This window comes from Furipterus horrens, unplaced genomic scaffold (assembly GCF_987537825.1).
Source record: "Furipterus horrens unplaced genomic scaffold, mFurHor1.1.pri manual_scaffold_10, whole genome shotgun sequence".
Classification (NCBI taxonomy): Eukaryota; Metazoa; Chordata; class Mammalia; order Chiroptera; family Furipteridae; genus Furipterus; species Furipterus horrens.
The window spans coordinates 18,079,244-18,103,191 of NW_028327180.1; the positions used below are offsets into that span (position 1 = coordinate 18,079,244).

Sequence of the window (23,948 nt, forward strand, 5' to 3'; positions counted from 1 at the left end):
CTTTCCACTTATCAAAACTTACCTGTTCACTCTCTGGTGTCCCTATTTTCTCCAAATAACTGGAACTAATTTGGTCAAAACAAAACAAAAACAAAAAAGCCTTCATTTTCTTGTTTAGAGTTAATATAAATATAACCTCTTCTCTGTTATATGTTTGCATTCAAAAGAAGGGTTCACCTTATATTGACTCAAATGGTGACATCTTGGGCACGTCATTAGGTAAATAATAAGACAGTGATATTACAATGGAGTCTTTATATGCATATTTTACTCATGGAAATGAAACTCACACACTTGGCTAAAAGAAAAACGAAAGGAACAGAAGTAACGATTGAAATATGATAAGCGGAGCCCTGGAGCGAACATGAGATGGGAGATATGAGCCTGCAGTTTGTAAGGCGATTTTATTTCCTCTCAAAGCGTGAGATTGGGTTTAGATGCATGACCCAGAAAATGTAAGCGAAATACTTTATTTGGTATTTACCTTAAGAGTTAATTTTCTTTCCCAAAAGGGGCGGAGAAACTGGTTATCTTAAACTTAGTGGGAGACAGCATGGTGTTGTATTTTATGAGGAATTTCAGGGAGCTGTCAAGGATAGTTTTAACTGTTTGTAATGGCTGCCTTGAGTTTGACTTTGGACTCTAACATAGTTCCCTGTACCATGAGACATGACTTCACAGTGTTGACTTGAGGGTTGTTCTTCAGGGTGCCTGTAAGCTCCTTTTGAGATTTGGGACTGCATGTTGTTCATCGTAGCCAAAGGAGCTCCAAAAACATTTCTGTTGAATGAAATAATGAATACATAACACCTCTGCCTGGTGCCCTCTCCACCTGCCATGGTCTCTGGAACAGATATGAGCAGGGACATGATGGCTGCTTTGGTCTGAAAGAGATGGGTCTTGCTGGTGGTTTAGATCATCTGGTGGTTGCAAGGTACTGACTTACGGACACGGTCTTGTCTCCCTGTATTTAGGTGCTGCCCTAAGCAAAGAAGGTAGCCATGGAGATTGGTAGAAAGTAGAATGAGAGCTGGTGGCTTTGAAGATGCTCTTACTATTTTTGAAAAGAAAAGCCAAACCCAAATCTTCCATTCCATGATAGGGCATGTGGTCGTTGCAGGCAGTTTTAGCACACCAAGAATGGATGCCTCGCCCCTCCTTCCCCTCACCCCTCCACTTAGAAAGTTCCATTTCCTCTTTTGCTCCTTGAGGATGGTTTTGAATACTGGAATTATGAGTGACTTACAAATGAAAGCATAAATAAAAGATATACCATCCATCTCCCCCAAACCACTATCTCTACCCCACCCTGCCCAGCTCTGTTCTGTCTTTCCACCTGTGGTCCAGTTGTGGACTGCAGTAATGATCCCAGGTACTTGATGTGTCATTTGACTGGTAGCTTACAAATATGTGTCATAAAGAAAAGTTTTACCAGTTTAGTAGGCGACCTTGTTGATTACAATCCTGAGCATGTGGCACCTTGTGCCGTATCTCACGGCATCACCGTGGTCCTTACTGGGAAGACCCTGGTTTCTGCAAGGTGTCTGCTTGACAGGGCAGGGTTAAGTGAAGATAATTGCCACTGGAGTCTGTCCGTTTTTTATACGCCATTTACAAACGTCCTGTGGCCCTCAGTAAGTTTGGAAGCCCCTGTGTATGACGCCCGGACCTTCATACCAGACATAAATGTAATCTCACTGCTAACCGCTCATTCTGATGCTGGTTTTGGTGCTTTGTCAGCCTCCTGGGCCAGTTTGATATTTTTATGTTTTTGATGTGCCACCCGACCTCTGTTGTATTCAACAGAATCACAGAAATGGAGGGACTCGTAGAGGCAATCAAATCCAGCATTCTTTAAACTTTCTTTCCCTCAAAGAGACAGTGAAACCATTAATAAATATAATTTATGCCAACATGTATATCAGGGAAAAGCTGAACTTCCAGTTCAGAGAGAGACTGGAACGGGAGGGCAAAATCCTCTGTTGTTTTTTCACTCCCTTCCCACCCCAACCCTTGAAGTATCTGGATATAACATCTAGGCCTCTGTGGACCTCAATTTGAAAACCACAGCTCTGGTGTAATGGATGTTTTCCTAAGTCTTAAGTAAATCTTCCTAGCACCAGTTTGCTGTTTATTGCTTCCTGAAAGTGAAACTTTAAAACAGAACTGCTCGAAGTTTTTCGTCTGCATTTCTCTGTGTGCGAGTCCCCTGTAGACACTCACCTGTCACCTAGAAGCTTCTGGTGCGTTGTACATGGTCAGCCCAACCAGCGTGCACTGTCCGGGACCCCAGGTAAGAAGCTGCCTTGAGCGACAGAGTGGTACTGGTTTTTTTCTTTAATGAGAACTGTGGCATCTGGAAGAGACTATGACTGTACTTAAGAAGTTGGGTTGTCCTCTCTGGCGTAGGCTCTCGTTGTATAGATCAGTGATTCTCAGAGCGCAGTCTCCTGACCAGCCGCAGCAGCGACATCCTCTAAAACTTGTTCAAGTACAAATTCTTGGCTTCTACCACAGACCTGCTGAAACAGAAGCTTCGAGGGTGGAGCCCAGCAGTTGTATTGAGCAAGCCTTCTGTGTGAATCGGCTGCAGGTTGAAGTTTGAGAACCGCGGAGGTGGAGAACACAGTCGTGGTGCCTAGAGCCGGCTGCTCGCTGTCCTCCCGCCCCGCCCCGCCCCCTCCCTCTAGCAAACGTCTTCCTCTGATAGGGAAATTTGATGTTTTCTCAATCTTATGTGACATCCCAAGCAACTTTATCTTCAAAACGAATACCCTAGGTCTGCCTTTCATTTAGATTACCTAATACCTTGGTCCCCTTCACGGCTGGAGATTCTGAAGCAGCCACGGGATGTATGTAAACACTGTTTTTAGGTGTTGGCTGGAAGCCTGGTGGTTTATGAAAGGACGAAATTTTCTGCCTGAGAAGTCAGGGCCTTATTTGTCTGAATGCTGCCGAGGTAACTCAGGATCACACACCTTCCAGCTTCTCGTCTCCAGCGAGGGTGAGGGGGGATTTCCTAAGAGGAGCCCTTAGGTAACTGTGATCATCTTATCCATGTTAACGTTATACACCCCTTTCTTTTCTCCTGTGTCTCTCTGGTTAACTAGGCAGTCACTCAGCAGTCTGGAGCTGGGGGTTCCTAATGTAAGATCCAAGAACCACCCTTGATAACAGAAAAATAAACTTTGCTTTATGTCTGGATATGATTTTTCTCTGGCTAGAGGCTCCATAGTTTTCGTCAGATTATGGGAAAAATCTATGCACCCCCCCAAAAACAGAAACAAAAAACAAAAACAAACCACCATGCCGATTAATTGTTGCTTTAGCTGCTTTTGGATAATAGTTTTAAGATTTGCAGTCATGTGGGATGGAAGAGCTTCCCCGGGGGATTGGCAGTCATCTTTTTGCCTGCTTGGGGGTCTCCTCACCTGTTACTGTGTACATTAAGTAGAGCAAGGTTGGTTCCGTCATGTGTGCCATCCTGCATTTTTCTTTCTAGTGGGGGTAAGGATGCAGACTTGTGTTTATTCAGTTGTTTCAGGTATAGTTTTTAAAAACCTGATTCTGTGACAGATATAGAGCAGAGGGATATTATCCCTATTTATTTATAGTCGATGACACTGAGGCTTACGGAAAAGCGTGAAACAGTATCCCTAGTTTGCCTGTCCGCTGAAAGCACTGGACACTCCCACTAGTTCATGCTCTGGTTACTTCTAAATACACCGGGATGACGCCTGGAGAAGTCTTCAAAGTTTATTGTGGGTTTAAACAAAAAACAAAAACTGTTGTTTAACTGACCTAACATCATTATTCTCTCTCTAAAGGAAAATGGATCACGTTCAAATTGTGGATTTCCTTTTTGCTGTTCCTTATGTTAGTGATTTTAAAACAAATTTTTATAGATACAATTTCTCCACAGTCAAATAAAACCTTGCTCCAGCCCCAATTCTTCTCTTCTCCTCAAAGGTCATAGAAAACCCTACCTGGTTATATATTTTTAAGCATGTTGGGTCAGGAGAGAGCAAGTCATTGGCAGTCGGTAGCGCCACCTCATTTCATTAGATTGTTCTTTATCCTTGTCACTTATGTTGCACAGCCTTCAAATTGCACGTAAAAGTTTGCTGTGGACGAGTGGCAAATGTAAGATAAATTGAGGAGGTTAAGGGGAAACCTGTGCTAAGAGCTTCTAAGTGAATTGTCATAAAAGCACAGAGATTTCTCCAGGTGACAGATTCCCTTGAGATAGCGCTTTGCATTTTTAAGTAATATGTGATAGGATCATACAATTTATGTTCAAGCTAGAGGCCAGTGACTCACGTATTCTACCTGTGCCGTTGTCTAGTAGCATAGAAAAGAAAGCTGTGTATGTGGATATTTAATTTGCTTTTATTTTGCAAATGCCTTGTGTCTGTGATTCAATCAGCACTGAGATTGTGTGTGTCAATGCAGGCTGGCACCTGAGAGGTGCCTCTGCTGAGGGCCTGGGGATGGAACATTTTATAAAAGGAATATTTGTGCTTAGAAACCTCCTTATAAAGATCTTGTTCTGACTTGAATTACTCTTTTACTTTAGTGAGGTCACTGAAAAGGACATCAAGATAGCAGTCACTTACTTAGTTCCCTGGCATTGGGCAGGCAGAAAAGGCATTAGCCAGTGGGGTGGTCGTTCTTTCTGTCAACAGGTCAAGGGGTTGATGATGATAACTTTGAGCAGGTGACTCCGTGTTTCTATGAGGAATGTGCATATTAATGTCATTTAGACTGCATTGGGTTTAAGGTTTTGTACATCCGTGATTTGTTGAACAATAATGAGAATAAAGAGGATTCCTGCCCTGCCTTCATGCAGTCTATCTAGTGAAACCCAGTGGATCATGTGAAAGCTCTGTGTTCTTCAAGCCATTGGTGGCAGTTTTAGGAATTTAATAGTAATCTCTTTGGCCTCTTCATTCTTCTACTGAAGTTTTTGTTTTCTTTTTTGGCCTTTGGCCACATTCTATTTTTGCTCCAGGATTTTAACTTGGGGGGCAAAGACCATGGGCATGATGTTTTAACTAATTACCTCAAGTGCTGGCTGGTATGGACTTGACCTTCCAAAGTCAGACTATGATGCCAAAGATCACATTTGTACTTGAATGAGATTTTCTTGTTGCTTCTATCTCAGGGACACAAATGAGTACAGACACACAGGAGATCAAAGGAGATTAGACGCCAGGCGCTTGGTTCAGGAGCTCCAGGCCATTTAACCTACCAATCAGCCCCTCCACCCATGCTGGTGGTCTTTATGTTCCTTGGAAGAAGCGGAATAGTCTTATAATTGAGACTAGAAAGGAGCCTGAGGCAAAGCAGGTGTCTGGATTTCCCTAAAGTGGTTGTGTGTGTGTGTGTGCGTTATTAAAACTCCAAGTCTCTCCTGGTATCTATCTGTTTTTCTTTCTGCTTTTTATAACTTTAGAGTACTTTTTTCCTCATAAGAAAAAATAACAGCACTCTGAATCTATGCTTTCTATGGTGGAGCCTACTATTATAGAATCCATTTGTATCTGAATAAAGAAGGTAAATCAGTTTTAGCAGCATGCCAATCAGCTGACCTAGAAATGTGATGAGTATTTTGAGGTTGTGTATTCACCTGTCTGGATAATTGAGGACTTTGGATATATTTAGGGTTAGGAAATACCTGTGTGATTATAAGGCTTGTTGTTTATGGTAAAACATAATACCCTTACGTTACAGTGACTTATGACCTGATTTCAAAATAGCTTTACCTTAATAATTTAAAAAAAGCCCCCTTTTGGTATCTTTTAGTTGAGATAAAATTTACAGAACACAAACGCTGTGAATATTTTTTGTCAAGAGAATTTTAGACAGGTTAATAGACTGAACAATTGGTTCATGTATTTGAATTCAACGGCTGATAGGCTAGAATGCTATCCAGGTCCTTTCCTTCAAGATCCCAGCCTCCTAAGGGGATACAAATGTAAACAAATATTAATAGAGACATTTACAAGGTGCCCTGTGACAGCAAAGGATGTTTGCTGCGCTTTCCTTTTTAACCTCGCCTCTGAAAATAGTGGAATCTTTTCCTCTTGTGCTATTTTTTGTAGTGACTTGCTTTACTTTATTGTGCACTTGTTTTCTGTTAAAGATTTCATATGAAAGAATTTTGTCAGCTGCTTCGTGCTTCTGAATGTTTCTGACTTCTCAGATTCAGATTCAAATATAAGTGGTGATAACTGATGTCAGTCTGTTTGTTAGAATTATAAAACCTGCTTCATATAACTTGAAATTAAAGTTGGTACAGATAAAGGTATTTTTGAATGTTGGAGGGTAAACTGAGATTCTGCTAAGCTTATTTTTCCTGCAAGTCTGTGGCAAGAGCGTTGTCCAGCGAACTCCAGTCCTACATTACATACATTTCTGCTTCTGTTGTGCCCCACCTCCATCGCCTCCAAAACCCTGAGCCAAAAAAGAGTGAACTTCACGTCTTCTTGGCTTTGAATTTTCTTGAAACTTACGATCTTTCTTTTTTCTTTTTTTGTTATTCAGATCTCTTTCATGTTTGCAAGTGATAATAACAATGCCTTTTCCATTTATACTAGAAAATGAAGGGTTTAGTGGACCATATGTATAAAGGTCTCTAGAACTCTTAGAGGAAGGATTAAATAAAGCGAAATAGTATTGCGTAAGGTGAATAGGTTCTTTTTTGTATTAAGCTGAGTTTTATTAGGTGAATTTTTCTCAGTGCTAATATCTTTATTTTTAATTTTAAGACTTTTTAAAGTGTAGTTAATGCTGTTAACATTTTCTCACGTCCCTATTTCAAGGCATTTCTGAATTGGCACAATTGTAATTTTTTCCCATTAATTTTATAGAGTATCTTTTATATGTTACTTAAAAAAATTCTTCTTGGCCCTGGCTGCTGTGGCTCAGTGGATTGAGCATCGACCTGCAAGCCAAGTGTCGCTGGTTCGATTCCCAGTCAGGGCACATGACTAGGTTGCACATCAGGTCCCCAGTTTGGGGCGTGAGTGAGAGGTAACCACACAGTGATGTTTCTCTTCCCCTCTTTCTCCTTTCCCCTCTCTCTAAAAATAAAATAAATAAACAAACAAACAAATAAATAAATTATTAAAAAAAAAACTTATTTAATGTCTTATTTTTGGCCCATGAAATGTAAAAATTAATGTCAATGGACTTTTATTTTAGTAATCTGTTTTATTAAAATTTTGCAACATGTTGGTCAAGTGCGAGAATATAATTTTTGTAGCTAAACTTTACACCTTAACAGGAGTTCTTTTTATCTCTCTGTCTGGAATTGCTTCAAGGGCAAATGTATCTGATTACACTTTATGGTTTTACAGAAAGGTCCTTCTCCTCCTTTCACTATCTTGACAGCTTAGAAAATTAAGGGAGCAATCAACAGACTAGTGTAAGAGCGGAAATTTGTCCAGTGCACTGAAATTTGCTTCCTCCCTGGTGTGAAAGCTTGTATTGGTGGCCTACAAAGTGACGTTGTGTATAAATGTGAAGGACGGGTGTTTACTCTGGCCTTGAGCAAGGTGAGAATTTGAGATGGAAGAGTTGGGCTCTGTATATATAGGAGGTGATTTGGAACTTGACCAGTCTCTCAGTTTTCTGACCTGTCATTGAAACCGGAGACTAAGTGAAGGAGATATAATTTCCCAACTCATAATGTAGCTCTAAGGTCTTTTTCCTTTGGCTGATGTATTTTAAGCAGTTGCATACATTTTCCATAAAATTTACTGCCTCCCATTTACCTTTGAATAGAAGCCAGCTAGAGAAATATTTAGAAGGATATGAGCAACAATAGAGTGGACTGTTAGAAAGAGGCTTCTGTGGCATTCCTCAAGTGTGTGCCAGCGCAAAAATTACTGTAATTTGACAGCGACGTGTTGGAGAATAATTTTATTTACTATTTAGAAATAACCTAAATAAACCTTCCTTTTGAGATTCACAGGTTCAGAACATTTAGTCACGCCTCACTAGCTCAATCGTTGCTCATTATGCTTTACGTCGGTGGAATTAAATGTGACACGTGGCAGCGCTGGGTCAGCTGCACTGTTCTAAAATGCGGGGTTTGACTGCACCCTGAAAAAAAGTTAAAGATACTGTTTAAGGTCAGAAATGGAGATTTGTGAAATTCTGTTTTTAGCCTGAAGTTGATTCGAGAAAGTACCCCAGTGATAGAAGAGGGGAAGAACATGAAGAATATCTAATTGTACATTACCTTTTGAAACCAAAAAAGAAACCAAGGAAGAGCAACTAATTTTTCAAAGTCAGATCCTTGGCGTGTGGACTGGCCATGATATGACTGGTCTCCGGGGGAGTGCACTTCCAGTACTATGCCTGCCAGTGCTGGTAGTAAACACGTTTCATGGCCATTTGGCCCGGAAGCATCCAGTTTTATGTTCTGGATATCAAAGGACACATGTGGACGAAGGTCAGAATGTCATGGTCCTTGCTGTGAGGCTCATGGGTATTGAGAGAGCAGAGCTGCCTTAATATAATGCCCATAATTTCCAAGGACTTCTTTGGAGGCTCTCTTATGATTCTTTTGTTTACCTTGTTCAGGGACCATCTGCAGTTTTCCGCTGACTTTTACTGGAGTCACTGACTTGTGCTTTAGAATTCACAAGGTTTTTGAGCATTTTGTATGGCCTAAAACCACCTGTCATTTTTTTTTAATGGTTAAAGGTAGAGAATTGAAAGTCAGACTTAAATTTCAGTCTCAGCTCTGACACTGCTTGATTTTAGTTATGCAATCTGTTTAAGCTTCAGTTTTGTTGTCTAAATGGCTATTCATTCATTCACCGAACAAATATTAAGTAGTAATCTCTACATGCCAGGCCTATTCTTTGTGCTGGGGAGTGAGCAATGAGCAAAGCAGACAAAACCCCCGGTCTCTTGGTGCTTACGTTCTACTCTGGGCAATGGAATATAAATTAATACAAGTTAAATATATGTTAGGTCCCGGTGGGGTAGCTCAGTTGGATAGAATGTTGTCCCGAAATATGAAGGTTGCGGTTCGATCCCTGGTCAAGGCACATACAAGAATCAACCAATGAGTGCATGGATAGGTGGAACAACAAATCCATGTTTCTCCCTCTTTCTCCCTCTAAATATATGTATTAGATGGTGACAGTTGCCGCAAACAAAAATAACACAGGGTCAGGGGTAGCGTGGCAAGATTGGAGGCAGTTTCTATTTTGCGTGGGATAGACCGGGCAGGGCTCTGTATTGAGGCGACATGTAAGCAGAGACATACATGGAGAGGGGGGTGATACATGAGGATACCTGAGGATGGACGATCTCAGGGACAGCAAGTCCAGCAGGCACAACGCAGTCCCTGAAGCGAGAACAAGCTAGCGTGGGAGGAGCAGTGAGAAGGTACCTGGAGGACAGTGAGGGAGAGTCAGAGCGGCTGCGGCAACGCCCACCTGGAAGGGCTGCTTGGAAAATCGAGTGAGCTCATACGTTTAATATGCATTTCACACGTTAAAAGAATCATACACCGTCAGAAGTGAGGATTGTTTTAGGAATGAAAGAAGGGTTCAGTAGTCTTAACATTTATTAATGACATTCCGCATCTTATTAAATATAAGTAGGAAAAAAATTATATGAGCATTTTTAAAGAAAAGACATCTGATAAAATTTGATGTCGATCATTGATTTTTAAAAAAACACCTCAAAACATAGCAGGAACTGTTTCTCGGAGGATGTCTGTACAAGCCTCTGCAAACCAAAGCTGTCAAATATGATCGGGAAATGTTGATTAAACAAAACTAAGCAGGGTTCTTCACTACAGACCTTCTCAGAGCCTTCATCCACATTATGTACTTCGTGAATATTGAAGAGGGATATTTAAAATGCAGCATTTTTCAAATTTATTTGAATGTAGAACCTGAAACAACGACTACTATTTTTTCCTTTAAGAAACATCTTACAAGTCATCACATTGGGAAGCGTCACTTTAGTACTTGAATTCTGCTTCTGTTCACCTTCATTACTCACTTTAATAGATCAGTTACTCTTGATTTATTTTTCAGATGCCTACAGTCTCTCTCTTTGCCTGCTTCTCCTCCTCTGTGACATGCTGCAACTCACTAGTTTGTTTCATGGCTGAGACCCTCCCAAGGTTATCTAAATTCCACTGGGTTTCTTGGGTAAAAACAGAATTCTATATGATTAATGCAAATATCTTAGGGATTGATTGAATGGAAATTGAAGATTGAAGGTTTACGTGACTCAACTTTTTCCAAAGCTTTTAAAAGTTTTGCTGTTCAATGGGAGGAAATAGATCAAGAGCATTACCTGAGATGGACAATAAGGCTTCTACCTTTGTTTTCACCATTAACCAGCTACTTAATTTTGAGCAGGTCACTTAGTCTTCCTCTGCTTTGATTTTGTCATCTGGAAAATTCAGGGATTGGATTTAGGTTCATCTGTTTTAAGAGCAGACTTATTATGATTACACTTAATTGAATCAGTGATGATTGAGAGCTTATGTAGAATATTTTGTTCTACTCTGCAAGTTTCCATGTGTAACCATAGCCTTGTGTCTCAGTTAAGCTCTTTTGGAGAATGAAATTATTCACTAAGTTAGCTCGTTGTCAACTTCATGTATTTGAAAATCGTTGAGTTGTTTGAGACTTCTGTCTTCCTTAATTGATTTGTTAATTACTCTATAGGAAAGCACTTGATTATAACACAGGTCAATTAATTCAGGTCTGTGGATAAATCCACACCTCCTGCATTTGTTTTACTGAGATAGGGAGAAATCCATGATGTGGATATTAATTATTCCCTCCCCCCCACCCCCCGCCAGTGTCCCTTTGGTGGCTTTGCTGTGCCTTTTGTGCACTCCCTGCCTATTAGCTGATTTCTGAACTCAGCACAATAGAGGTCTAAATTCACTGAATTTATGCCATCTGGAAATGAGCTTTCAGTTTTGTTCCTCCGGTAAAATTAGGGATGTGACATGCTACAGCATGGAAGGATGGCAAGCATGAATACAATTTGATTATGTGGAGGTAGAATGTTCTGTTAGAAGGAAAGCACTTGCCTGGGGAAAGATTTGAGCGTGACCGAATTGTTGAGGGCCAACTCCCCCTCCTCCTTTTTTTAAAACAAGAGACATATTTTCTTTTTAAATGAGATGACAACCAAATGAATTATCAAGACCTAGTGAATTTTCAGAGTCCTTTTAATTTACTTGCATTCTCTTGAACCTTGCTTTCGATGTCATTTTGTGCATTACTGTCAAAGGACTTGGCTTCCTCTGAAGTTGCTGCTGGTGGAATCGTGATGGTAAAATATAAGAGGGGTTCCCAGCAAGCCCTTAGTGATACACAGTGATGCCTTGTTACCTAAGTAAATGCTTATGTGTGGGGGTGCCTGAAAGTGCAGCAGCGTGTAAGGGGAGGATATGTGATCGTGGACACTAAGATGGGAGGAGTATTTCTCATGAATTAGAGATGCCCTTTCATAATTCAAGAATCGCCAAATGAGGAAAGGCTTGAAATCGCCTGAAAGGCGTCTGGGAGCAGTCCGTAATTCTCAAGAGGCAGTAGAAGACCTGTGTCACTCCAGCACACGATGCTGAAACTGATCATGTGGGTTTATGGAAGGAGAGCTCTTTTACTTGTAAAACCTCTTGCGGTTAAATGCCCAGAGATTTAATCATGAATTATACTGCAAGGTCCCAGGTGCTTAATAAATGATTCATTGATTCCCGTGAAGGAGGCAGGTTTGAAGATACCGAGGAGATTTTAATATGGAGAGTTTATTTGCATGTGAAATGATATCCTTTACTTTTTGTTTTTATTTTTTGCAATTACAGGTGACACTCAAAGTTATTTTATATTAGTTTCAGGTGTACAGCATAATGGTTAGACATCATTTATAAAATGATCCCCCGATAAGTCTCGTATCCACCTGGCACCACACATGTATCCTTTACTTTTCATGTCCCATACTCTTGTGTGCCTGGTCACTGCCAGTGCTGTGCCTGGTTTTGAAGATTTAGGTCACATTGAGGATCCCCTCACCCCATTTTTCCCTTTCATGAAACATTCGTTACAAGAAAATGTATTGCATTCCAAGCCTTTAAGACATGTACAGGTCAAAGAACACACACTCAAAACCTCTTACGGTAACTTTTTAGGGAGCTGTCTCTGAATAGATTGGACTATTGCAGAAAAAAATACTGCATTAATGAGTGGCTCATCCTTTGGGGCTTGGGAAATCTTGAAACAGAAAAGACATTTGTTCTAGACTCTGACTTGCATTGCTTACCTCGACCCATCTAAGAAGGGGGAATAGTTTACCTAATACTTAAAACTACATCAGAACAAGTTGCATCTTGTTTCTTGCCTTTGCATAATTATGATCATATGTAATTACAACATAGTACCCTGTCTTTTTTTTTTATATAATTGGCATTTCCCCAATTGATTATAAACATAAAACTTTTTGATGGTTGACAAAATTGTGGTTAAGTAAATTATGTCATTGTATCAAGTTTACTTAACTTCTTCCTAGTTATTGAGCAAATAAATGGTTTCCAAGCTTTAAATTTAAGTATGGTATTTATTATCTGTTTTTAAATCTTCTTTCTTGGAAATTTTCTCCAGCTTCCACCTATTTTGACATTGAGTAATGGCTTCTTGTGGTTTTGGTCAGCATCTGCATTAGCTGCTGCCTTTCGTATCTCTTAAGTGTTTGGGGTTAGTCTTTTTCCTCTGCTGTCCTGGACGCCTCTAGGTGTTCTCTGGATTTCTTTCAGGTAGGATAATTTCCCAGCCTTCTTCAAACTCATGTTTTCTGGTTGTACAATAGGGAGTAAGCCAGTATTTGTGTTGTGAAACTTATTTTCCCAGTTAGGCCTGATGATATGAGATGTGTCTAAGACCAAATCAAAGTAAATTTTGCTCGTGGGATGGCCAAAACCCTGGACTTTGAACTGTTGGTGTCTAGATAGGTCAAAGGTACTTGGGAATATTTGGGGAGCAATTGCATATTTTTAAAAAGTTGTTTTTGAAAGTTTTTTATGGTCCTCTCTTCACTATTTTCTATTTTGCTGTCATTAACAAATATGATGCTACCGATGCATGGATATGGATTTGTTATGGGAGAAACTTAGTTTTTGCCGATGCAGTAAAGAATTACAGACCAGCAGCAAGTCTATTATCAAGTGAGCAGGGTTTGTTGGTAATGTGTTCTCATGAAAGAGAACGGGCCTTGCGGAGGTGGAGGAGGAAGGCAAGAGCAAGGGGAGCAAGGGCAGGGGTGGCCAGAGACCGGGCGGCCAGAGAGAGCGAGTCCTTTGTTCTGAGGGCTTATATAGTTGGCAGGATGGGGGTGAAGAAGTTACATATTGACTGACAGGTAAAGGGTGGTGCCACATTTTTGGGTATGTGTGTGAATACCCAAAGGTGTTAATAGGCTTCTTCCTCTGGGCTCTGTGAGCCCTTTCCCGCCTTTCAGGCCTTGAGATGAAAGCACAGTTTCAAAGGCTTTCCTTCCCAGTTAGTGGAGAGCACACACAGAATTTCAGGGACTGCCCTCCTCCCGTGTTAGCATGGTGTTTCCTGTGGCGTTGGAGCACCTGGCAATACTATCGGACCTGGCTCAGGGTGGCTGAGTTAGTGGGCGAGACATGTCTCCCTCCTCCTCCTGCCTTGGTTTGCTGTCTGTCCTACCTAACAGATTTATTTAGTTTCACATTGTTTTTTTTCTCTTGTGAAAGAACCATATAATTACTTAACATCTCTTAAAGGATGGGGAATCCTCCTCTCTATTTTTTATTATCCAACAGGAGTCTCTTTTCTGGCTGGCATTCAGATTTCTAAATAAAGACTTACCTTTTATTGATTTTTTAAATGATAAAGTGAGTGCCATCTGAGGAGGGCCCACTCAGTTCACAACAAATGGGAGGAGGGAAAAACAGGGAAAACTTAGGTTGGATTTTTGTAGCTTATTCACGATTGTGGGACATTTTTTATTCATTTCTATAGATTTTGAAGTCGTGGAGTTTCCAGCAGTGCCAAGTGTTTGAGAAATTTTTCTGTTCCTCTGGTAGAGTGAAGTGAGCAAGGACAACCGGCAGGAGGTGATTGAAGAGAGCAGTCACAGGTAATGTCTTCTTTTCTTATTACTATTGATCCACGTTCAGTACCGTGTAATAATATACTTTGAAAAAGCCTAGTTGAAGTTACATATCCAAGTGAATATTATCTTGTTCAAAGCAGTCTTTTTGATAGGCCATTCTCTATCCTGTACTAAAACATTAAACGTTTTTTTCTGTATCTTGATCCTCTGATATTGTTCTTTAAAGCATCCTATTTCTGTGGTGGCAAACCTCAACCCAGCGAGGGTGTATTTGGAAAGTAGTATGAAGTATGTACTTGTTTAGAACTTGGATGATGAATTTGGGGAGTTCAAACCTGAATACAAAACCAGAAGGAGCAATAATGTAATGAAACGACTTTTTCATTTTGTAATTTGTATGTGTTTGAAGGCTCATATGCTGTATTGAAAGTTAATTCTAAGAAGAGGTGACTCTAATTTTTAAACAATGGTATTGTTAAATTAAGCGATTAGGCATCATATTCTGTATAGAAGTATATATTACTTATTTGACTATATATATGTTGGTATTCTTTCTTATTAAAATCAATCAATCTGTCAGTATTATAGAAATGGATCCTGTATTAATCAGGTAAATAAGATGAGGTCTGAACTTCCATATAAGGTATACCTGTAAGACTTTTTAATTCGTAACTTTCTGGTAGTATGTTTTGCATTTTTTCTCAAAGTGTTATTAGAGTACTTGTAAAAAATGCACATTAAAAATTCAAATGACTAGGCCCCAAACTAGTGTGTCAGAATCAGAGTGGAAGGGGACAGGGTTTAGAACTCTGCCTTGTACAAGTACCATCAAAGATTGACAACTTCAATGCAGTAAAGTCTTTCCTCTAACTAATCTGTGCTTTTTTATTTAGTTATTTCATTGATTTTTGCTTTATATAAAGCGATGCCGTTATTCTTAGTATGCTGTTTTGACACAGGGTTATGTTCTCAAGCAGCTTATTATTAGATCAAATTGAGAATGTAATTGAATATAACTGTACTTTAAATTTTAAGTCTAAATTAAAAGTGTATATCTTTTTTCTTGGATGTAAATGGATAAATCTGTTTTTTGAGATCTAGTTGCCAAATGCTGAATTTTATGAAATATTTTCTCTTCAAATTTACTAATAAGTTGTATGTCATGTTTCTTATTCAAATCGAGGCTAAAGAGTACTGGGGTAGGAAAGCACTGGAGGCTCCTGGGAGCTACACTACACTTACAGGCCAGTCCAGCATTTTTCAGTAAACATGCGAGGTGATATTTCATTGTGGTTTTGATGTGCATTTCCCTAATGATTAGTGATGTTAAACCTTTCACATCTTGTTGACCACTTGTACATCTTCTTTGGAGAAGTGTCAAATAAAGTCTTTTCCTCATTTTTAAAATCAAGTCATTTGTCTTGTTATTGAGTTGTGGGAGTTGTTTTATATTCTGGATATTAATCCTTTATCAGATATATAATTTGCAAATATTTTCTCCCATTCTGTAGTTTGCCTTTTCATTCTGTTGATTATGTTCTTTGCACAGAAGTTTTAAATTTTGATGTAGTTCAGTTTATTTTCACTTTGTTGCCCGTGTTTTTGGTGTCATATCCAAGAAATCATTGCCAAGTCCAGCGTTTTGAAGCTTTTCTTCTAAGAGTTTTATAGTTTTAAATCTTAGGGCTTTGATACATTTTGAGCTAATTTTTGTATGTGATGAAATGGAAGGACCCAACATTATTCTTTGCATGTAGATATCCAGTTTTCCTTAGCGCAATTTATTTCAGAAAAGTTTATACTTTAAAAAACAATTTAGGATTGAAAAAGCAGACAGTCCTAAATGGTTATGTTGTGTCTATATAAGAATTCTTACACCGCCCTCTGTTTCTAATTAATAAGATATTTCAGAAACCGAGGGCATTACATGGATTTGAGTGTACCTTAAACTAAGATTTAATAATCGTAGGTAGGCATAGAGCCTTTCTGTACATTTTACGTTAGCTATTCGGTGGGCAGTGACTTCATATATTTAGGATTTGATGATGGCACACTCTGAGTCTGTGTGTATCTCCTCTTAGATCTTCTAATGTTTTAGGGAGATTTAGTTTCAAAGCCACAAACAGAATCAATGTACTTATGATAAAGAATAGCCAGTAATAAATCCTGGGTAAGTCTATAGCCAACTTGAATCATTCACCTGTCTGGGTAGCAAATGTTACTGGGAACCTGCTTTTTTCCTCATAGCTTTAAAAAGCAGTATATATGTTGACAGAATGATATTTACACTGATTTTGAAAAGATCGAAAGCCAAGTATTGTGCCCTTAGAAGTGTGGTTATTTTGGATAGGGCAGGAGGGTTTGAGAGTGGGGTTGGGAGAATACAAAAGCAAATATGTGGGACTAAGAGGGATGCCTGGGCGAAGACCCTTGGCATGCAGCGGGAGCGGCTTGGGTGAGTGTGGGGGCAACATGGATAATGGAGGTGCTAACACCGAGGTGTATTACTTTCCTCAGAGGAAATCACAGCAGACACTAAAGGGAGCCCAGCAAGGACCACCAGTAAGAAATGGGCTTGAAAAGGGTTGGAGGCAATTTGATATAAAAGGTGTGGGATAGTCCTGCGGAGATGCTGCCAGTGGAATTCGTCTGTTATGGATTTTGGATGTGAGACAAATAGCAGGTAGACAGAGGCAATTACAGATATTCTGAGCTGTTGAGAGAATTATTTGAACACAGTTTTTCAGGGTTAAGAGCTGTCCACAGGAGGAGAGAGTGGCAGTAAGGCAGCATCAGAATGCTGTCTGTTCTACTGCCTTGCCTGAGTCACGCAGACTTGGGGTGGTGAGTGAGCGCTGTCTCTCTGCGGTTTCCCTGGCTGTGTGTGCAACAGGGGGAAACCAAAAGTGGTTTTGCATGAAATCCTAGGCTCAAGGTTGGTATGGGGCTAGATTTTCTAAGTAAATAACATAAAAAGATACCTAAACATGACTTCTTAGAGTCAAATAATCAAATCAGCTATGTAATGCTATCACTCTAAAATTTCTTCATTATACCCACGTTTCTCACAGTTTTATAGATTTTAAAGTTACAATCTATATATTTTTTTGTGAACTCAGTTTTGTGTGTGTGTGTATGTATTCCGTCATTTTTGTCTCTTTACATGTTTCATCATCCTTATATTTCATTCTAGTTCAGTTTGGATCTTCTCCAATTAAAAAGAATATATAATTCTTTTTAGAGAGAGGGGAGGGAGAGAGAAAAAGGAAGAGAAACATCAGTTGGTTGCTTCTCGAATGTGCCCCGACCAGGGACTGAACCCGCAACCCCAGGCATGTGCCCCAACCGAGAATCACACTGGCAACTTCTTGCTTTGTGGGAAAAACACTCAATCAACCAAGCCACACTGGTCAGAGCTCTTCTCAAGTTCTGTGTGTCTTCTAATTGACCAGAATGGCTTAGGATAAATGTATGCTATTTATGTTTGGTCATGTTCTCCACTTCATTTTCAACATCATTCTTGGAATACTTGGCCTTTCTTGGTCTATAAGGGTACAGGGCTGCATTGACTGATGAACTCAGAGAAAAGTCTCTAATACTTGTAAGAGACCAGAGCAGCCTCTCCTGGGAAACTTGTTAGAAATGTGAATTCTTGGACCAGAAACTCTGGGAGTAGAGCTCATAGATTTGTATTCAACAAGCCCTCTAAGTGATTCTGACACATGTTAAAGTTTGAGAGATGCTTTGGACACTCCCATTAGCTACGTACGATTGTCCAAGTCCATCATTTTCTCCTGCCCTTGGCCTCCCAATCAGATCAATTAGGGGTTCTCGGATGTTGCTGTACACATGAATTATTTGGTGAGCTTGTTTCAAACTTTTCAAGAAGCAGTTTTCCCCAACCTCTCATGCCCTGAGATTCTGATTCAGTAAGTCTTGGATGACTCAGTTATCTGCTTTTCAGCAAGCTTCCCCAAATAGTTCTATCTGTGATCTGGACCAATGGGTGTCTCTTCGGTTTTCTTCAAACCCTAGAGTGATGTGGCTTTTTATTTATTAATTTATTTTTTAACTTATTTATTTTTAGTTAAGTAGCTAAAAGCTTGGGTCCAGAACTTTATTTGCAAAATACAGTTTGGATTATTTTTCACTGAAGCCATTATGTTCTGATTAATTTCCCTAAAAAATACAATTCTTTCTTGCCTACCTAGATTACTGTCTGAGATTTTTCTGAGGCTTATCCTAATTAGCAAGGCAATTTGCTCACTAAAAGAACTTTCTGATGCTTGTCAATTTAAATACTTCATTATGTGGTTTTTCTATATAATTTATAAAAATTATTAATAAACTTTAAACACTGGTCTTTAAGAAGTACTACTTTTGAGATCTTTTGTCCTTACCCTTATTTCCAGTCTCTTAAGCTTCTTCCCTATGAATGATGTTTCCCTCATTTTGCTGTCATTCATATTTTTGTTTGTTCCTTTAATTTTTATGCTACAACTTAATGAGAACTACTTTTTTATGTGTGTGAGTTTTCGTCTTGTCTCATTGGCTGCTCCTTCTCCGTCTTTTTTCATCTCTAGGAAATAGCCCAAGTTCTTTTCTTTTCTCTGGTCTCACCTACTGCTCTCCCCTTAGGGCCTTGCTTCTCCATGTCTGTGAGGTCCTTGTTCAAATGTCACCCCAACACCACCCTTTAAAATGTGGCATCTGCCTCTCACAGCTCGCGTCTGAACCTTAGCCCCATTAGAGCAAGCTGCCTGCTGGCTGTCCCACGGGCAGATCAGGTTAACGTATCCCAAACAGCTTGTCATTCTCTGCCCCTGACGTCTGTGCCTCCTCTCTCTCATGTTCTCTGTCTCGGTGAATGGCATCACTGCCACCCTCTTCATAGCTAACATTCACCTGGCATTTCCTACACGTCAGGCGCTGTTCTAAGAACTTGTGTGTAACTCCTCACAAAATCTTTCGAGACAGATTCTATTAGTATTCTTATTATACAGATGTGGACACTGAAGCACATGGAGTTAAAGTGACCTGCCCAAGGTTACAAAACTATTGATTGGGGGAGATGGACTCCCAGAACACGCGGTCCTAATTGCTGTGCTCCGGTGCCTTCCCTTCTCAGTAGCCTGAGCCAGAAATCTTGGATTACTCTTTATTTTGCCCTCTTTCCCCTGCATATCTGGCCAGTACTCCTGCGCCCACCCTCTAAATCTCTCTTAAAAGCACACTTCCTCTTCCATTTTAAGCATTCTAATCCAAGTCTTGTGCCTCCACTGTTACAATTGGTGTCCTCTTTCCATCCATCTCTTTGTAGTATGGCCAGAGTCTTAGTCTCCCTAGTGGTAAATCTTAGCATGGCCCTTCTTTCTGCCTTTGCCAGCTTCCCCCCTCCACCATTGGTCATCCGGTGGTTGGCACACCTTCTATTACCCACTTCGCTGCTGAGCAAGCCTTACCCGTTTTGAGGACTGGGACAGTTTAGGCACCTGAAGACTCACCGTGATCAGACTGCTGGAAGAGTGCAAGCAATATCTACGTGGAACCTGACATTGTGAGGGTTAGGAAATAAAAGGGAAATGTTATCTTTTCATTAGTCTTTGCCTCTTTTGGTCCTTAATTTCTACTTATTGTAATAAAAAAAAAAAAAAACCAGAGTCTAGTCCGGCCCAGAGAGAAGTTGCCAAGAAGAGTGATCTTACTCCCACTCCAGCTCTGTGCTACAGCCGTAGTAAACTACCTGCACAACCCGCAGTGCGTCATGTTCTCTCTCCTTCCCCTGGGCCTTTTCATACGCTCTTCCTTCTCCCTGGAATGCTCTTCCCTCACTGCCCCATTTGCCTGGCTAACACTACCATTTTCAGTTCTCAACTTAAATTTCACAACTGGACAGATTTTTCTGAGCCTAATTTGCCTTCCAATGGTTTGGGTTAAGTGCTTTTTTGTGTATGCTGCCAGTGCACACACCATTCTTTCTTCATGTATGACTCATCATACTTTGTCTTACTTGTCTGTTCAGTTACTTCTTTTAGACTGTAAATTTTATCTTAAAATCTGTGTCTATCACCCAGCAGAGGTGTTAAAGAGACGTTGATGGTATGGAAGATTAAATGAGTATTTAAATGAGCTAAATGATTTCTGCCAATTCTCTCTGCTTCTTATCTTTGTACAGTAAAGATTAGTCACCCATAAGTAACTATCAGGATCAATGGTATCAGTAGTTTAGGAGATTATTATTCTTTCACATAAAATAAGTGTAGAGGTAGGCTACCGAAGCTCAGTAGAGTCAGACCCACTGTCTTTTTGCTCCACTCTTGTGGGCGTGATCCTTGCCCCCGTTCTCATGGCAGCATGACTGCCAAAAGGCTAGCCACCTGCAGGCCTTCATTCTAGGAAGGATGGGAAAGATCCAGAAGCAAAAGGGAGCTTTGTCAGCGGTCTCCCTTCTACCCACCGTCCTACTCACTGATCACATGATATCACAGCCTCACTTCTGGCTGCAAAGGAGGCTGGGAGGTAGTTTGTTTGCCTTAGTTCTTTGCTGTGTGGTACAAAATTGGGGTTCTGTTAATAAGGAAGGAGAGTGGTTATTGAGGGGTAACTAGAAGTCTCTACATAGCTTAGGATGATTTCTTAAGTGATCACAGAGAGTTTTAGTAAATAATTGAAGATCATTATGTCAGCACTTTTTTAGATAAATAAATAGATAAAATGGATTTGAAAGGAATCTTACCTTCTTTTGTCTAGTCACTTTACATAAAATTATCAATCTGTTTTATATTTTAGGAGATTTAATTATACGCATCTAAAAAAATCTAAATGATTACTATTATGAATCTCTATTATAATTTTTTTGGGGGGGTTGCACTTATTGATTTAAGAGGATATCTTCTTAGAGTCTCATTGAGATGTCCCCAGAATCTGCTGGTGGAAGCATAAATTGCTAGAGCATCTGGCAAAAGATTTGGCAATAACAAGAAAAAGAGGAATCTTCAATATTAATCTCCTTCTGTTCAGTCTTCTATAAATCAAAAGTGTAAATTCCATAAATTGGATTTTTTTGAGCATTTAATAAATTGGAAAAATGCTCATGACATAGTATTAAATGGAAGGAGCAGGATTCAAGTTTTAATCCCAAGTCATTAAATACTTAAAAAAATCCAGTTATATTAGTTGTCCTTCATTCCATTATATGGACGTCCCCTATATATTATAGATTTAATCCTTCTCATATTATTGAATGTTAAGCTTGTTCTAATTTTTCACTATTAGGAACATTTTTTTTGATGAATGATTTAATACATTTGTACATAACTTTTGTTTGGATTTCTGGATTTTTATGATAGATTTATAGAAGAATGAACAGAAGAGATTAAAGTAACAGGTTTTGTACTTGTTGATATGAGTTGCCAAAACTTTTATCAAATGTGTATACGCACACATATATCATGCTTCTGTTTTTGTAAAATTAATGAAATATCAGAAAATATAGAAAAAGGGTAGGAAGAAAAATATTAAAGATTTAAAAATAGTTGATCTCTTTTAGTAGCACTTTGAATGATTTTTACGATCTATATTTTTGTATATTTTTGCAGTGATTAAATATTGTCTTTATTATGTAAAAATAAATTCAGTTGAAAATAAATAATATTTTTTTTTTTTTTTTTACTGTGTGGTTGCCTCTCACTCGTGCCCCTAACTGGGGACCTGACGTGCAACCTAGTAATGTGCCCTGACTGGGAATCGAACCAGCGACACTTGGCTCGCAGGCCGATGCTCAATCCACTGAGCCACGCAGCCAGGGCTAATAATATTTTGTTTTAATAATCAATTACTGCTTTGCTATTTAGGGTTTCGGTATCAAAGTTGAAATTTTAATGTTGATGTTTCAATCAAAGAAGAATAAGCATATGGCAGATATATCCTGTAAGATTTGTACTTTACATATTTGACATGTTTTCCTGAATTTGTTTAGGGATATTTTCTCCATTTTTCCTAGCAGTTTAGACCAGTATTTTTTTTTCTTAGTGCCATTCGGTGTAACTATGTCTTGGGGTGGGGAAAACACAATACAATATACAGACGATGTAATATAGAATTTTACACCTGAAACCTGTATGATTTTATTAACCCATTTCACCACAATACATTCAATAAAAATAAAAACAAACAAAAAATTAAAAACAAAAGCAAGCAAAACTTAAATTCTCCTGTTGAGTAGACAGACTGTGGTAGAACCTTTATGTAGTCCCAGCGTCATTTTTAGCATGCCACCGTTCCCAAGGCACTCCTGTTCCTACAGCGTGTGTGTTTGTACAGGCAAAGCTGAGGGGACCATGGAGCATGTGGGTTTCTGCAGTGGACCCTCAAACAAGCTCAGGCGTCCCAGTAACCTATTTCATGTTCACAGACTCTGTAGCCAGGAATAGATTAACTTTAGAGCTACATTCCGCAATGTTAGGTTAGATAAGCAGAGAATGAAAAACACGTTAATTATAGACCAGAAATAGTGTCAGTTAAAAAATGATGAAAACAAACCCTTATCTCAAAAATATGCAGCTGGGGATTTGGGAACGAAGGGACGGGAATAAAGTTTGGGTTATGTTTAGGGGCGATAGGGCAGATTTGTGGGAACATTTTTGAGCAGTTTTCCCCAAGCTATTGAGAATGAGCATACTTTTCTCATGTAAAAACATACTGAGAACTGCTACTGCATTCTGCCTCTGTTTGTCTCAATTGAGAAAATAGTATTGATAGAAACTTATTAAGACTCTAATCATAGTTTTAAGTAAACATTTGTCAAATACAATTATCTGTATACTGTCTATATTTATTTGAAAAGTGATATTTAGTTTGAAGTAGTTTGGCAACAGTGGCCCATGGACCAAATCTGGCCTCCTGCATATATATATATATATTATGCTCCAATAAATAAGCATAGTTTATACAGTTCTAAATGGTTGAAAAAAAAAAAAAGACAAAGAAGAAAATGCATAGAGGGCGTAAATGTATCCTGCAAAGCCTGAAATATTTACCATCTGATTTTACAGAAAATGTTTGCTAACCTTTGATTTAAAGCTGTGGTTTTTAACCAGAGGAAATTTCCCCCCAGGGGACATTGGACTGTCTCAGGACATTTTTGTTTGTCACAAAGTAGTGGAGGCAGGGGTAGGAATGCAACTCGCAATCATGGTGTAGAAGCCACAGGTGCAGCTGAATAGTTAGAATGCACAGAATGGCCCTACAAGCAGAGAGTTAACTGATCCAAAATGTTGACCAAGACACTCTCCTTGCCCAAACTTTAGTGAAGCTCTTCTGAACCTTCTTCTTGAGTAGGCCTCGAGCTTGGTCCCTATCCTAGCCTAGTTTTAGCAAGGATTCTGTTGAGTCAGTTTAGTGAAAATCCTCCCACTCTTCATATCTGATAACCCTTGATATCTGATCAGATTCTTTATTCCGCCACCCCTCATATCTGATCACTCTGGCCTGCAGTTAGGAAGAGTCCTGGTAGGTCAGTTTAGTGAGAATCTCCCTACCCTTGATGCCCTGTTTTCCTCATTGTCTATCCATTGACTCCCTTCCTCTGCTTGTTGATATAAGTTCCCATCTGTCTTTGCTATATTCGGAGATCAGCCTGATCGTTCCCCCTTATTGCTATAGTCTCGACACCTATTGCATTAGACCTGAATGAACTCTTCCTTACTAGTTTAATGAGTGTCAGAATATTTTTTAACAGCATCAGTGGTGTAGAGGTTGAGCAACCCTGAGCTAAAGTAATGTTTGGTACATGTATGAATTCAGGAACCACCTCTTCA

At 39.4% G+C, this 23,948-nt stretch overlaps 1 protein-coding gene across 8 annotated transcripts in view; it reads left to right on the forward strand.

Annotated features, from left to right (window-relative positions):
* Nucleotides 1-23,948, forward strand: part of FHIP1A (FHF complex subunit HOOK interacting protein 1A) — a 211,280-nt gene that overhangs the window by 42,075 nt on the left and 145,257 nt on the right. For 7 of the 8 annotated variants that reach the window (XM_090288117.1, XM_090288111.1, XM_090288110.1 and 4 more), the window contains exon 2: nucleotides 14,037-14,154. The gene's annotated coding sequence lies outside the window, so the exon portion shown is untranslated. The remainder of the gene's footprint in view (nucleotides 1-14,036; nucleotides 14,155-23,948) is intronic. The other variant, XM_090288116.1, reaches the window with a different exon arrangement.